The 15,970-nt window shown below is 41.7% G+C and overlaps 1 protein-coding gene across 2 annotated transcripts in view; it reads right to left on the bottom strand.

Moving 5' to 3' along the window:
• Positions 1-15,970, bottom strand: part of VPS54 (VPS54 subunit of GARP complex) — a 624,042-nt gene that overhangs the window by 560,139 nt on the left and 47,933 nt on the right. The gene's annotated exons all lie outside the window — the stretch shown is intronic.

Below are 15,970 nucleotides of genomic sequence, written 5' to 3'. Positions count from 1 at the left end.
TTGAGTGCCTTTTGCACTAATAAATCTTGGCCCTTTAGGATGTTAGTATAAAAATTATTCAACATCCCCCCTGCTCATTGCTCATAGACTCAACTAACAACTGCTCTAGAATTCTATCATGAGATGAGATCTCCTTTTTTAATTATCTGTTTATCAACAAAGACAGCTAGGCAAAGTTAGGGAAATGTGAACAAATTGTAGTTGTTTCTGGTTTTTAACATACGAATGTTATGCCTTGTGCATTTTTAGGTGATATATTGATAAAGAAGGGAATGTATATATGTTTTTTCTAATAGTTAAAATTAATGTGATAGAATATTTTGAAATAGAATGAATTGTTTGTAAAATATTTCTTTTTTATACATATGTTTCAGTACAAACTCATGGCTCCTGAAGAAGGCGTTTGTGGAAACGCCGAATCGCGCGTCGAAAAGATTAAGTTTTGCCACTCATTGTGATATGGTTGATTTTAAATTGCTGAAGTAGAGACAATTTTGTTTGTCACCAACTGGGAATATATATAACTATATTATTTGAGATAGGAACTTTGAGAAAAAGTGTGTAAGAACTGTGTCCCTTTTTTCATTTATAATTACTGTGATGTTATTTTTTCTGTGCAAATATGTATGTTTGTATTTTCTCTTCCCCTATTTTTAAAGAAATTAAATGTTGAGTAAACGAAACAGATGTGCTTTTAATTGATTACATATAATGTTTATGATTTTCTGTATTTTATGAATTTTTCCCTAGCCAGCTGTCCTATTTTAATAATTTACTGTTTATACAAAGTATTTGTCCCTGTCTTCTGGAACTTTTATATTCCAAATCAGGGGGTCCTTGTTTTTTGCACCAAAAAACCATTTTTAATGGTACCATTTTTAATCGGGAGACTTCGGGGAACACAGAATAGTAGAACAAGTGTTATTACCATGTGTCTTTCTATGCATTTCTGCCTTCCAAATGTAAGACAGACTAAAAAAAGGAGTAATTTTGAACAATACCCTCTAATTCACATGCTAATAACGGTACTCACAAATTCAGAAGAACAAATAACCACTGCTTCTAAACTCCATATCTTGTTTCCATTTCAGAAATACAGAATTTCCTTGATACCCATTTTTCACTCTTTATATTTTACCAACTGAATTGCTGTACACCTGGTACACAATGAAAAACCACTGCATGGTGCTAGGTGAACCTACAAGCGTCAAATATCACCGCAACCAGCAGGGTCACACGGGCGTAAAGGTATATGGCTTACAAAAATCTACCATAGTTAGAAGAAGTTAAAGGTGAAAATGTGGCCACAAATGGCTGTATTTTCAAACTAAATTTCAATATATTTTTATTTCACCTGTTACTTCCTATAGGAAAACCTTGAAGGATCTACACAAATGACCCCTTCCTGAATTCAGAATTCGGTCTACTTTTCAGAAATGTATAGCTTTCCGGGATCCATTATTGGCTTCATACCCATTCCTACCACTAACTGGTAGGAGGTTGAAAGCACAAAAAAATAGGATAGGTCCCAATAAAATGCCAAAACTGTGTTGAAAATGTTTTTTTACAAAAGTCTGCCTGTCCTGTAAGCTGATAAGATGGCGATTGTAGCACCACAAACCCTTTGTTGATACCAACAGACGCTTTCTCCTTCAGCACTTTTTTCCCAAAAACCCAACATTTAGCTGTATTTTGCCTAATTTCTCGGTCCCCTCCAGAGAAATCCACAAACTCTGGGTGACTTTAGAATTCTCAAGATGTTGGAAGAAATGGACACAAATTTTGACTTGGATACCTTATGTGGACAGAATGTTATGGGGGCCTAAGTGCGAGCTACCCCAAATAGCCAAAAAACAGCCTGGCACGGTGGGGGGTTTGGGGTGGGGGTGAGAGGGCCTAGCAGCTAAAGGGTTAAGTATGTTTGTAATGTGCATTTCTTCCAAATCCCTAGGGTGATGGCCTACAGTCCGGGCCTCTTCATAGAATTCTAGGAGAAGTTGGACTAGTATGTCTATCTGAAATTTAAAGAGCTCCAATGGGAGACCCTTGTGCCCTGAAGATTTATTAAACGAGAAGCTGGGAGATAGCTTACACTATTTCGTTCATTGTGATGGTCTCATCAAGTGCATTTTTTTGGTTGCAGGCAAGTCATGGACATTGGGGTGCTACCACAAATCCATGTAAGCTACTCGTCCATATGGATGGAAAGATTGTGTATACAGATGAGTAGTGTCGTGCTAGGGCCTTCATCATAGCATCTGGAGTCTTGTGAAGAATGTTTTCATCCTCACTTTGGGCTCTGTGTGTGTATTTATCGTTGCTTTGATTTCTTTTCGTTTGACAGTTATGTTGCAGGGTTCATAGAAACAGCAGAAAGAGGCCAGCCATATTTTCTTTGTTACATTTAGTTGAGTTTGCTTGAGTTCAAGCATGATCCCAACCACGTTACGGGTGGTTGGAGGGTGGGGTCAGGGATTTTGCCCAGCAAACGCGAGAGCCCCCGACCTCAAGGCGATTGGGTTTTTGCTTACAAATGTGTTATTCCTTTGAATGGGTAGAGTTAGAAATAACATACTTAATTTTCTAATAAGTATTTGACTGGACCTTTTTTTTATGGACAGTACTGGGTGCACTTGGAGTTATGTTGGGTTCACTCCCCTGTATCTACAATTCTCACCGAGGGAGCCTTTGAGTGCTCATCCACAGCTACCACTGGGAGTCAAGTGCACAAGAGGATAATTGGCTCAGTTGCTTAGGATCCATACTAGGTCGAGACCCGGGACATCAGGAGTAAAAGGCATCAACCACCATGTTGGACCCAGTAGCCGCGCATGCTCCCTGAAATGAGTCCTGACAGTCATCCATATACTCTTTGAATAACTCAAACCCCAGCACCAATCCCTGTGGAAGCCAGTTAGGCAGCTTATTTCGACCACACATAAGTAAGTTTACTGTATAATTTGCTATTCATCACTCATTCATTTCTCAAAGCCTACAAATGTATCTCTCAAAAAGTTATTCAACTTGTTTACATGTAACCTGTATAGTTTTATCTTAAACGTTCATTAAAGTGGAAGCAACTCACAAGCATCACAAAGAGCTTGACCCATTTCCCTGATCACTCAGTTAATGAATTTTATAAGAATTGTCGAGGTTAACTTTCCATTCTGCAACATCCCACTGCAGATCCTTTTGTTTTTGTAACAAAATGTTAATAGTTTTGAAATAAACAGTGTTTGCATTAAAAAAAATACACCCTCCTACAGTGTCCCCTCACTCCCAGCAGCACTGACCCACAGCACTAACATGATATTTAACTTTTGTAATATTTACAGAGTTCCATTGACAGTAATACGAGTCCCTTCATGGCTACGATGCACCCACTCTCAATTTCCTGGTGAGGTCTCAGGATTAGAGTTCATTCAGGGAACTCCAAGTGTTCTAGGAGATGATAGGCCAGGAATGTCACTTTAAAATCAGTCCAACAAAGGTTCCCAGACTGCAATAAAATGCTCCCTATTCTCTTGTAAATCGGGTCAAAGCATTTCCATTGCCATCAAGGACCAGAGTGTCCTGGAACATTTTGAGATATGAGGTGTTTCTGTCTTTTTCCTCTTTCACTGCCAGGAGCATCTGCGCTAGGACTACCCAATTCTTCGGATAGACTTTCCCATTTGTGACTGAAGGTTCCTGGAGAATCTACATTCTTAATGTGACTTAACATCTTCTTCGGGAAGGTTTCAACTTTTGGGAGTGATAGAGTGTGGGAACAAACATTCAAGATTTCTTAGTGTCAAGTACTAGTTACACATGATCTAGTACCATGATTCAGTCCCCTGGTCAGTACAGGATATTTACGGAATGTCTTTCTATAAACATTCACACCATTCCTGTGCAATCTAGGTTTCTAACATCTATTCCCTTTGTTACAAGTAGGGTCACCTATGGTTACCTGGCATAATTTTCAATGCTGCATAAATGTATGATAGATGGAAGCCCCATAGTGGTTTAGTAACTTTGATAGGTCATTTAAAGGTTGTTAGGTCTCAAATCCTCACCAAGTTATTCTCTAGTTAGATGGTCAAGTACCTAAATTGGAAATATCACTATTTTTCCTTAAGTCTAGGTTGCATTGCTGACAATCTTTTGGTTGATGAATAGGTTCCACAGCTAATACAATCTTCCCTAAGCCAACTTATAAACGGTTTATCATCCAAGGCTGGAGTGAAATGTGGATTGTTCTATAGTAGGGTGAAGGGATATGGGTGTCCCAGACTTTCACGAGTGGTATTATCACATCAGACAGATAGGCTACTGCAGATCTTGTCTGTTTAGGAAGCCAAAGAACCTCCCAAGGGTGTCTGCCCAGTATATGCAGTTCATTGATGGATTAATGCTATTCTCAATTGGGTAGCCATATAGAGCCTCACTACGTCAGAAAGTTCTAATCCTCCCAATCTACCACTGTATGTGGTATCCTTCTTGAGATCCAGGGTTCATAGTTTTGCCACGTAAACGTACTGCATGCCATCCGCAACTGCAGTCTATCACTTTGGGGTATCAACATGGGTAAGGCCTGAAAGAGGTAAAACTATCTGCGGAGTAGATTTACCAGACGTCAATGAGGTCCATGTCTAAGAGGCGAACTTGGATATCCTTTCTTTCTCCTGTGTATCTGTTCTGTGGATATCCGTCTAATGAGGGAGTGTAAACCAGGTTGAAATTTTCCCACCCATATTGCCTCTCCAGTGGCTCTATTCTTTAAACTTTTTTAAATATTAGATAGGTGTATTCCGTTCTGTGTATTTTGCACATAGGAAATTGTGACTTCTGTATTGTATATTTGACAGACGTTGATAGAATTAAGCCCTTCTCTTGTCCATAGCTGGCTTCGTCACTTCTATTGGCAGATGCCTGTGCAACACTACCATAATCCACCACGTTTTTGCCTTTGGGTGCAGCAAAAATCTGCATGGAGTACATTTTGTGAACATTAGACTTGAGTCTTTCAATAACAAATGAGATTTCAGTCTGCAGGCTTTGTGAGCTTTTTCACTTGGTATAACTCATCTCATTTTGTCTTTTGACTAGCGAGTTCAATCCCCTCGCATGCTGTGTTAGTGGTTCGAACCATGGAGATTCATTTTTTATTAGCCAATGTTCGTCAGAGGACTCTTTTTTTTTTTTTTTACACAAACCTTTTTTATTGGGTAAACAAAAACAGGGTAGGCCAAAACAAATGGGGACAAAGTGCAGTGCAATTCCCAGAATTTCAAACAATTTCCGTGCATTGGTACATTATTTGACATGATGTTACATTGGATCAATACTTCAAGCAAGTGTCTAATACAGTACTTCGTGATAGAGACATTATTCCTTCACATGGTCTACCAACTCTGGGGAGGTATCATCAAAGGGTGTGCATATCACCCCCTTACACATGTTCCATGCCTCCCAAATTATTGTCCATTTTTGTGGCCATCCTCTACTTTCGTATACCACCCTTTCTGCCTGCATGCACCAGTCCATATCGGACTCCCAGTAACAAAACTTGGGTTGAAGTATGCCCTTCCAGGTTCTCGCTATGTTGCGTTTCGCAACCATACAGCCGAGAGAGGCCTACACTCTCACGGTTCTTGACAGATCAGTTGCTTCCCAGATATTGAGGAGACACAAGCGGGGTGAAACATCAATGGTTTTGTGGCAGGTTGAGGACACTGCTGACGTGACCCTCCCCCAGTAGGTCTGAGAATCGGGCACTCCCACCATTGATGCAGGTATGTACCAATTTGGCTACATCCCCTGTGGCAGTCAGCGGAGCACAGGACACCCATTTTTACAAGCACTGAATTGGTGTAATAAGCTCTGTGTAGGTGTTTGACTTGGATGAGTTTAAATCGGGAGCGGATCGCCACCTCCCGGAGGAAGCTCGTCAGAGGACTCTTTTGATTTCAATATTTGAAAGCGGGGTGCTGGGATTCCGCAGTGATAGAATGTGGAATTCCAATACATGATGGAACATTGGGGAAAGACGACATTGGTTAGTGGGAGAGGCAGTTGTAGAAGTCGAGCGGGGAGAGAGGATGTATGCATGAACTCTAATAAAGCATACTTAATTACATTTCCATGTGAACGTGTCATCATTACCCACTGGTGTCAAGGTTGGGATGAATTCATTGCAAAGATTTTTTGTGTGGAAGATCATGCTCTTAAAGCAATATTCTACTGTAACTAGCTTCAAGTTCATTTGTAGGGTTATTAATTAGTTATTTAATTAATTATTTTATATTTATGTATGGATGTATGGCCCGGTCACTAATAGTCATTGAGAACTATGGAGTGTACTCTATTGTACTAGGGGTAAAGAGTGGTGTTGGGGTTCTGTAGTGATAGAATGTAGAACTCCAATACGTGTGATGGAAAGTTGGGGAAGACGACAATGGTTAGTGGGAGAGACAGTTGGAGAGGACTAATGGGGAGAGAGGATGTATGCCTGCCCTCTAATCAAACATACTTAATTACATTTCCTCATGAACGTGTCATCATTACAGAAGGCACTCTTCTTACTGTGTTGGCATATTACATAGGCCGTGGGAATTCCCCATCCTTAGAGCTAAGTTTGTTAGAAGCTACTGCAACACTAGGTATGTTTTAGCTGTAATGAAAAATATGAAGCGCTGGGTATGAATACAATCAAACTCACATCATCAGTCAATCCCTCCGGTCCCCAGTCTTTACAATGAATCCCCTAATGCATCTTACTGTGAAGCAAACAAGCACTACAATCAATTATTCTTGGCATATAATCTTAGGTATATAGTATGTTAATTTTGTTGATTTGCCTCTGCCAACTGTCCTGATGTAGATATCTTCCATCCTTTCTGAGCTGGAGTTTCATGTGTTGCTAGCCTTCAAGTTGCATATTTGTACTCGTCAATCCAAGGTATTCTCCACCATCCTCAATGATTTTGATCACTTGTTGTTTCTCATTGATCGTGCAGAGTGCGAATGGCATGCTCGTCTGTAGCTTAGATGTCTGTTTCTGAGCTCCATGGCAATTTCAGACATAGCCTTCCGCCTGGCTAATGTAGCTTGGGAGAAGTCTTGAAAGATCTATTGTGCATTTTTCCAAGGATTCCTGTGACTCCGAGAATTTCCTCTTTGGTTTCACAGGGGCTGAGATTTACCAGAAGTTCTCTTTGATGAGACTTGGGGACAAGCCTGCAAGATCCACTCTGTGTGCTCTGACTATACCAGTCTTGGAGCGACTGTCGCTGCCCTGGATGCATTTGAAAAGGTGTTTACGAAAAGATTTCACACTAGATCTTTCGATGGATTCTCTATCATTGAAGATGTGGATGATATCTATGTGTGATTTATATTCTAGAGTTTACATTTCCGCTTTATCGCCTCAATTTCGATGGATTTTAACTGCTCAGTCAATGATTTGGTAAGTTTATCTTGTATGTCTTGCAGGGAAATCATCCATCATCTTTAATCAGTCAGGGGTGGGAGGAGGGGGAGTGCAAGAGTGTGGTGATCACTTATTTTCAAGGAGGTCTTAGTGAAAGCTGGATTTTGGTTAGGAACTCAGAGTTCCAGCAAGATTTAAGGTCACGCTGGATTTTAGGCATACCTGCTTTACTCCAAGAACCTGCGATGGAAGAGCCTCTGATAAATATAGAAATGTTTTCTAGCTCGCACTTAGTAGCACAGAGGAGATTTCCTTAATCCGGCATTTTATATGCGAGTCATTCGAGGCTTAGGGTGTTGATGAGAGCCAAGCTTGCCCTGGATTCCATCAGCGTCAACAAAGTCTCTAGAGTAGGATTTGTTTTTACATCACCAACATTACATACAGAGGTCACACAGGGCAAACTACAATGCAGCCTTTGTCCTACCCAAGTCTCTGCTGGCAGTTCCCAGACAATAGAAGTATTGTTCTTTAGTTATTGTTCTTTAGTTGATTGTTACAACCAGGCTGTAAACAGGGCTTGTATTTCTGATCAAACTACAGCTTCTGGAGGCTCGAGTCTTGGTTTAATGAGCTTTATATGTTACCAATGAATGGGAAAAAGTGGGTTTCTTAATTTACCCCTGATCTGCCTCCATACTTTGTAGGCTGCTTGTACGATTTAAAATTTTTTTTTTTTTATAATAACTTGGTTTTAATAGCGTAATCAGGCAACTGTTAATATTGCTCCCCAAGACTAGTTCGAAAATAGTCAGTTTCTCTACATCGAGCATCTTTACTGGACCCCAGGAAATCAGGATATCCATATGTTGCAGCATGCAAGCCTAGCAATGACAAAGAAAGCTGGGGACTGCCCAGCCACTTCGCTGCCTTGGGAGAACTATCCATTTAGATTCCCTCCTGGGTTTCCGATACCCCCATAAAACCCTGTAGCATACCCGTTCCAGGCTCAACATCCAAGATGAGGACATTTCTAATGGGATAGTCCTGAAAACATAACACCTTAGGTAGAATCGACATCTTAAGCACATTACTCCTACTGAACAATGAAAGATGTAGATGATCCTGTCTTTCCAATTTTCTGCTAAAATTGTCGAAAATCTGAGCCATAGTCAAATCAACAATTTTAACAATGACAGCTGTAATTTGGACACATAGATAAAGAGCCTTAAAACCTACTAATGGATCTAGGCTCGGTAAATTTTCTGAGCATAAGATCTGAGTTTTATCTACATTTAGTTTGTATCCCGAACAAGCTCTGAACCGATCAGCTAAGGCCTTAATCTTCGGGAGTGCCGTACTCAGGTCCGTGGTGAGTACTGTTAGGTCTTCTGCATATGCAAATGCTCTGTACTCAAACCCACTCACTGCCACCGGTGTGATAACAGTATTTACCTCTAGTTTCCATAAAAAGAGGTCAATATATAGGGCAAATAGCAAAGAAGAACACGGGCATCCTTGCCTAGTACCCCTCATGATATCAATATCCATTGAAGGACTGCCCAGAAGAATTGCCATGAATCCCAAACGAACGCTTTCTCAGCATCGAACAGGATTACTCCTAATGGTAACTTTGTGGCCTGTACCCAGTCCAAAAGGACTATAGAGGATACCCCTAGCAACCTCTCCGAATTGGATGCCATTCCCCCGATTGACCATCCTAGGCTAGTTGAATTGATGACTCGGGTGAAATCTGGCTCACCAAATGACTGTTGTCCCCCTTACATCCTAAAGGACGTTTTCTCGGCATTACCACTTTGCATACTTCCCCTTCTTAATGAGTCACTAGCACAAGGTAGGGTTCCCATTACTTTAAAAAATGCAACGCTGGTTTCGCTCTTTAAAAAACCTGGGGCCGAGCCTGCCAATCTCTCTAATTATCGGCCTATATCCCTCCTCCCATTTGGAGCAAAGATCCTGGAAGCTCACGTGGCTAGATGTATTTCCAACTTCATCGAATCATCGGACTACCTGGAGCCTAATCAAGCCGGCTTTCGTCCGGCGCACTCAACTGAGGCCGTGATTCTTGTAGTCCGGGACACTATGAGATCTAATGCTGATAGGGGTATCCATCAGGCTCTAGTGCTCCTGGACTTGTCGGCGGCGTTCGACACGGTTGATCATACCATCTTACTGCACCGTGTCGAACAGGCTGGTCTGCGGGGCTCCGCTCTCAGCTGGGTGAACTCTTTCCTGATTGACCGCACTCAGGCAGTCAGGCTCGGGAATTTTACTGCGCCCAAATTGGTCACTACCTGCGGTGTCCCGCAAGGTTCGTCACTGTCTCCTCTCCTGTTTAATTTATATCTTAAACCCCTCTTAGACTCTTTAAAAAACAGGAAGGTCACTACTTTTAATTACGCTGACGACCTGCAGCTAATATTCTCACTGTACTCCCTGGATTCTGTCACGGAATTCCAGGCCACCATGTTGCACATCCAGCGGTGGATGGAGTTGAACCATCTAAAACTTAACCCAGGAAAGACAGAGCTGGTGCTCCCGGGCAAAAGTGCGGCCAGTTGGGGTCCCCACTTCTGGCCGTCAACAATGGGGTCACCTCCCTCTCCCTCTGTGAAAAGCCTCGGGATCACCATTAACTCAGATCTCTCTCTTAAAGGTCAGGTCGGAGCTGTGATCTCTTCCAGCTTCCATCAACTGCGCAAATTAAAAAAATGTGCCCATCTGCTTACCCACTCTGCGCTTATAGAAGTGGTGCTCACCCTGGTTTTGTCCTGTTTGCATTTCTCCAATTCTATCTACCTCGGACTACCCATATTTCTGTTTAAGCGCCTACAAATTGTCCAAAATCAAGCGGCCAGACTCATTTTTAAACATCGTAATTGGAGATCGGCAAGACCATTGCTGGCCGCCCTCCACTGGTTACCCATGGCCCAACGGGTGATATTTAAAGTAGAATGTCTGGCTTTTAAGGCCCTGCACGGGAAAAGCCCCATGTTCATTAACAGCCTGATTGCCAAGCATGAGCCCACCCGCAATCTTCGCTCAGCCCATCTCTCCCTTCTCACCTTACCCTCCTTCAAACGGAAGCGTCAGGGTGGGTGTCGATTTGCTTATCTTGCCCCGAAGGTTTGGAACACTCTTCCCTTGACGATCAGGAGTTGTACACACCTTATGGAGTTTCGGAGACCCTTGAAGATCTGGCTATTCAAGCAAGCATCCGGATAGGTTATCTGCAATCAATATTCCTCACTGCTCAGCGCCATGAAACCCATGGGTGCCCGTGCGCTTAAAAAATTCTGATTAACATAACATAACATAACAAAGGGATAATACCCAGCAGACGTGATCTGTAGTGTCTCTACCGGGAATAAACCCATTCTGACGCATTGAAACTAGAGCGATAATAATCTTGGCCAGGCAATTTGTGAATATCTTAGATCACAATAAATAAGAGATATTGCTCTGTATGAGCCTGGGCTCAATTCTGGTTTCTGTTTTTGTTTTTTTTAACACAACTATAGTGGTACTCTGCCACGAGGGAGGCACATGTCCAGTTTGAGCTTGCAGAAAGATTTGTAGCATGTCCTGTGGTAAAACCCGGGAAAATGTTCTATAAAATTCCAGAGGGATGCTATTGGGTCCAGAGGTCTTACTAGAAGCCAACAAGTGTATAGCCTCTTCCATCTCTTCCCTGTTTACTGGGGCCGCTAGCCTTTCACTTTGTTCATATGTGACCTTTGTTGTCTCAAGGGCTTCAAAAAAGTGTTTGAAGACCTCGACCCCTAATGAAGTTATTTCTTCATTATATAATTGCTTCTAGTACTATGTAAAAACACTCAGCACCCCCGGTGTTGACTCATGTACTCTGCCTAACTGATCTCTGATCTTAGGAATTCGATTGGTTACATCTTGCTGTCTTAAATGTTTTGCTAATAGCCGCCCAGTATTTTCCCCCCAACTCATAGGATTCAGTCCTATGTTGCACAAATTTCATTGCCCCCTCGGCCCCAACATATTGATAGATTTTGGATTTTAAAATTGCTATTGCCTGTTGAAACCCCTGAGTATCTTGAACCTTAGTCATTTTTCCTAGAAGTTCAATTGCTGCTGTTCTTAATTGCTCATACCATCCCCGGATCTCAACCTGCAACATCTGCTGAAGAGTGAAGCTCAGGGTTTCCCCTCGGACCCCGGCTTTAAAGGTTTTCTAAACTTGACTGAGGCCGACCCACTATTAATGTCAAAAAATTCTACCATGCACTTAGCCATGTGATCTTTGTATGCTTGATTAAATTAAAGTTTTCTCTTGAAAGTCCATGATGTTTAATCTATAGTGACTCTAACCATTGGAAATTCTAACTCCAAGGGATTATCATCTGAGAAAGCCTTTGGGAAACTCTCGAGCCTGAATTGCCCCGCTAATGTATTTGAAACAAAAAAAATAATCTAGCCTTACTAGTTTGTTATGGAGAGCTGAATAAAATGTAAAACCTGGGTTGGATACTGAACATTTATGCCAGATCTCTTCTAACCCCTGTTACCTTACCATACCTTGTAGAGCCTTAAACATCTTCAGCTTCCTGATATAGTTTATCCCCATTGAGATAGAATTGGCTATCTAAATGGATATTTAAATCTCCACAAAAGATTAAGGGGTATGGCATGATGCTAGCTCTGTGTTTAAGTAGTCCAGTACCCCAGGGTCACCTAGATTGGACCCATACACAGAACAGATCATCAGAGATGCATTACCAGTACCCAGCCCATATTCCGTGATAGCCCACCGCCCAGATTTATCTTCTCTTACACGCTTACAAGTGCCTATTCTTTTTTAGTAAAATTGCCACCCCTCTATATGTTGCCCCATGAAGAGTGCATGCTAGTATATCATACCTCAAATCTTTCAACCAAAAATCGCTTATTCCATGATATATGAGGTTCTTGGAGGCACACCAGATCAGCCTGCATGAATTGAAGGTTCTTGGCTATTTTGCCACTTCTGTTCTTTTCACTGAGGCCACAAACATTCATCGAACAAATCAGAATTTTACCATCCAATAGCCGTAATCTTTCAATACTGCACATCAGACTAATACTCTCTACAGTAACCATTTTCATGCTTCTTACAAAGCTGAGGTTGTTATGACTATCAATACTAAAGATACTGCAATATACTTCCCCCTCCCCCTCCCTACTACTCCTCTCAAACCCTTTCTCCCCTCCCCTTGAACCCACCAACTCACACAAAAAGTTGGACCAATCAGGTCCTGGGATGGAGTGTTACCCTTCTCGCCTTTCCACCCAACCATGACCCTAAAAGATAGTCTCCCTCACTGCTCCTACCCCCCCTGTGTAACAGAAGAAAGAAACACTTGCTTCTTCCCCAATCATACAACAGACTTATAGGAGAGTTTGCAAAAACTCTTTAGCCTTAATGTCTGATGTGAAACAAAATGAGGATTATCCCTCCAGACTACTTTTAGCTTAGCTGGATTCATAAGATAAACCTGAGTTCCTTTGCTCTGAAATGGTTAGATCAGCTGTTGTAACCGCCAGCGACATTCCACCGTGGAACGGCAGAAGTCAGGTCAAACAAAAAAGATATGACCGTTAAAGGAGCACTGCCGATCTGGTCACGCCCGATCAAAACTCTCCTGAAAAAGCAGAAAATTCCCGATATATATCAGGATTGCTCAAGGTTTATTCTCATCTGTTGCGGTAGACCGTTTCTGCTTAAATACCCAAGACCCTCAAGTTATTTAGTCTCAGTCTATTCTCAAAGTCTTTTAATTTCCATGGAGTGATTTTCTAGCGATGCTGTAATTTCTCTAGGTGATGGAGCCTCATTTTCCAGCATGACAACCTTATTCTCCACCTCAGTCATTTTCTCAGTAACCTCAGAACACATTTTAGAGACCTTGCGGATGGCCCCATGCATCTTCCTGCAGGCTGTCTGGACTCAACGGCTTTCCAAGTGTGTCTCTTCTCTGTTAGCCAATACTCTGACATATGGAATCAAGTGAGCCAATCTCCGCTCCTTCCTGTAGGGGTTTGCAAGTTATTGCGCCATGCCCTTCCAAAACTGGGAAGATAGAATAATCCCAGAAAAGCCCCGGAGCTCTTGTTTCATTTCTGTTTGCTTTTTCTTGTGAAGATAGTTATTTGCTCCTTTTCACTGTGGTCTGGTCCTTTGGGATATCATCTTGCTTCCCCTCTGCACTGCTGGATTCACTCTCATGACTATGACTCTCTGCATCTGACCAATCAGAGAAATTCTGATAGTGAGAAGAATTTATCCCCACACTCAGTGTCCTTCCCTTGTTTACCGCTGGATTTCCCACTGGGTGTGCCCTCCCTGCATATAAGACAAGGCGACTTATGCACCTTATGAGTCTCGGTTGAGGTCAGTTCAACTTCCCTATGCTGGGTGAAGATCTTGTCTTCCCTTCCTGGTTCCTCTGGCCCTTGTACCGCAGATCGGCATGGCAAATTTTCAGGATAAAGAGTTTTGTTCACCTCTTCTCCTGTGATTGCCAGCTAGAATTGTTCCTTGGAGAGCACTGAATCCAAATGCTGCGGGGAGCGACCCTTCGGGCCACAAATATCGCCTTCTTCGCCTTCTCCCAAAGTCCCCTGGGAGGATTGTTCAAGCACCGCAGCTGGTTTCCCAGCAGAAGCTTTTACACTATCTCTCGAGGTGCTTGGGGGCTTCTTCAATAGGTTTGACCAAGGTACCTCAGATTATATTGCAGCAGAGCCCTTCATTACGGTCCCAGGATCCACATTTACTTTAATTACAGGCTTCTTTGACAATACAACCGTTTCTGAGGGGGCGGGTCCTTCATGCCTCTGGTGGCCTTCATCTCTGCCCCCAACAGCAAGGCCGACCGCGAGGATAGCCAGTCACTGACCGAGCCGTCTCCAAACATGGTATTCCTGAAGCAGACGGGACGCAAATGCTCCAAAGAAATAGATCCGCAGTCCCAGAAGGTGCCCCTGCCCCTTCATCTCTTTTTCACAGGTAAGAAAGACCTTGTCATGGTTAGCAAGGCGGGCAGAACGGGAGAGTGCAAACAGCCGTACTCAGACGACCACTATCTTGCCAGCAATGCTCTCCACAAGGGTATCTACTGCATTTTTAGGTGAAGGGCGATAATACTGCTAAATCTCAAAGGGCAAAAAGGGAGTCCGAAACTGGAGTGCCGAATTCTCCAGCGTTGATCACTCCCCTATACCGCACACTTTTAAAAGTGTTTCCCTGTTATCTTCATTGCATAAATACCTCACTGATCAAAGCATTTTACATAAGTTTCTTTAATGGAACAAGTAATGCATAAAGCTTACATAAAAATTGTAGAGTAGATGAATGAAACATGTAAATCCTGTATGTTACAAAAACTTTGGTTCATTTACACTTATTTGACATCAGTCTCCCTAGATTCTCCTGCACAGGCATACAAACTATAACTTGGGTTGTTAATTGTAGGCTTGGGCAAACAAACAAAAAAACATGGTTTGCTGAGATTTGTGTATATTCAACAGGGATTTTGGAGCCATTTGTGAGGTTTTCTGTGCTTTTATTGCTAAAGCGACTTTTTTCTCAAGTTATGAATATACAGGGAATTATCTCAAAGATTATATTTCAAAGTAGAGATTCAATGGAAAAATATTGGAAAGGTAACATGAAAGAGCAAGGAATGCAGCAAAGAGCAAAGTTAATCTGTAAATGTTATCAGCACATTAAACCCTCCAAGTAGGTCAACACAGGACAAATCAAACCTTCATCTTGTGGAATCAATAAAATAAGTATCATTTGAGTGGATAATAGTGTATTTCCTAGGCAGGCCTAATCATATATACAGCCATTTGTGTGTGCTTTTTCAGACATCGTATCTCAGTAAAATTATTTATTTACTCATTTAGTTAATAAAGAGCTTGATAGCGTGGCAGTATATGAAGTTGGTTACTAAAGGGAGCAGTAAAAAGAAACTGAAAATTTGAGAAAGGGGTCAAATATAGATAGGTAGACTTCAAACAAAACCCAACAAAGACTCTCATATTTATTCTTAATACATATATGGGCTTTCCAGACTTGCATTATAAACAACAATCTGACAGCCAACTATAACTGCTAGTGATCTGGGAATGGTCTTGGAACTCTAAATACACGTTTTTCTTTGGTTCCATTACAACCCCATACCAGTCAATGTATTCACAGGTTACGCATGTGATAATGATTTTAACAGTTTAACAACAGCATCTTAACACCAATTTCTTGATGACAAATAAGATATGTTCCCTCCTTGGCCACTTTAACACCGGACATAAATAAAACATCATGAACTACTACCATTACATGCTACTAGCCAGTTTATTAAGGAGTATTATAATAATAATAGTAATGACTAAAAATTATACTCCTTCCCCTTCTATACATCCTTACGGATTGTGTTAAGTAAAAATAATTATTTTAGCCTATTTGCTCCATTAACATCCAAGGACTCCAGTCAATGCAGCATATCGATTTCTACTGTA

The sequence above is a fragment of the Lissotriton helveticus genome, chromosome 6 (assembly GCF_964261635.1).
Source record: "Lissotriton helveticus chromosome 6, aLisHel1.1, whole genome shotgun sequence".
In the NCBI taxonomy this organism is placed as follows: Eukaryota; Metazoa; Chordata; class Amphibia; order Caudata; family Salamandridae; genus Lissotriton; species Lissotriton helveticus.
The sequence above is the reverse complement of the archived record's forward strand: the minus strand, read 5'-3'. Positions and strand labels throughout refer to the sequence as shown.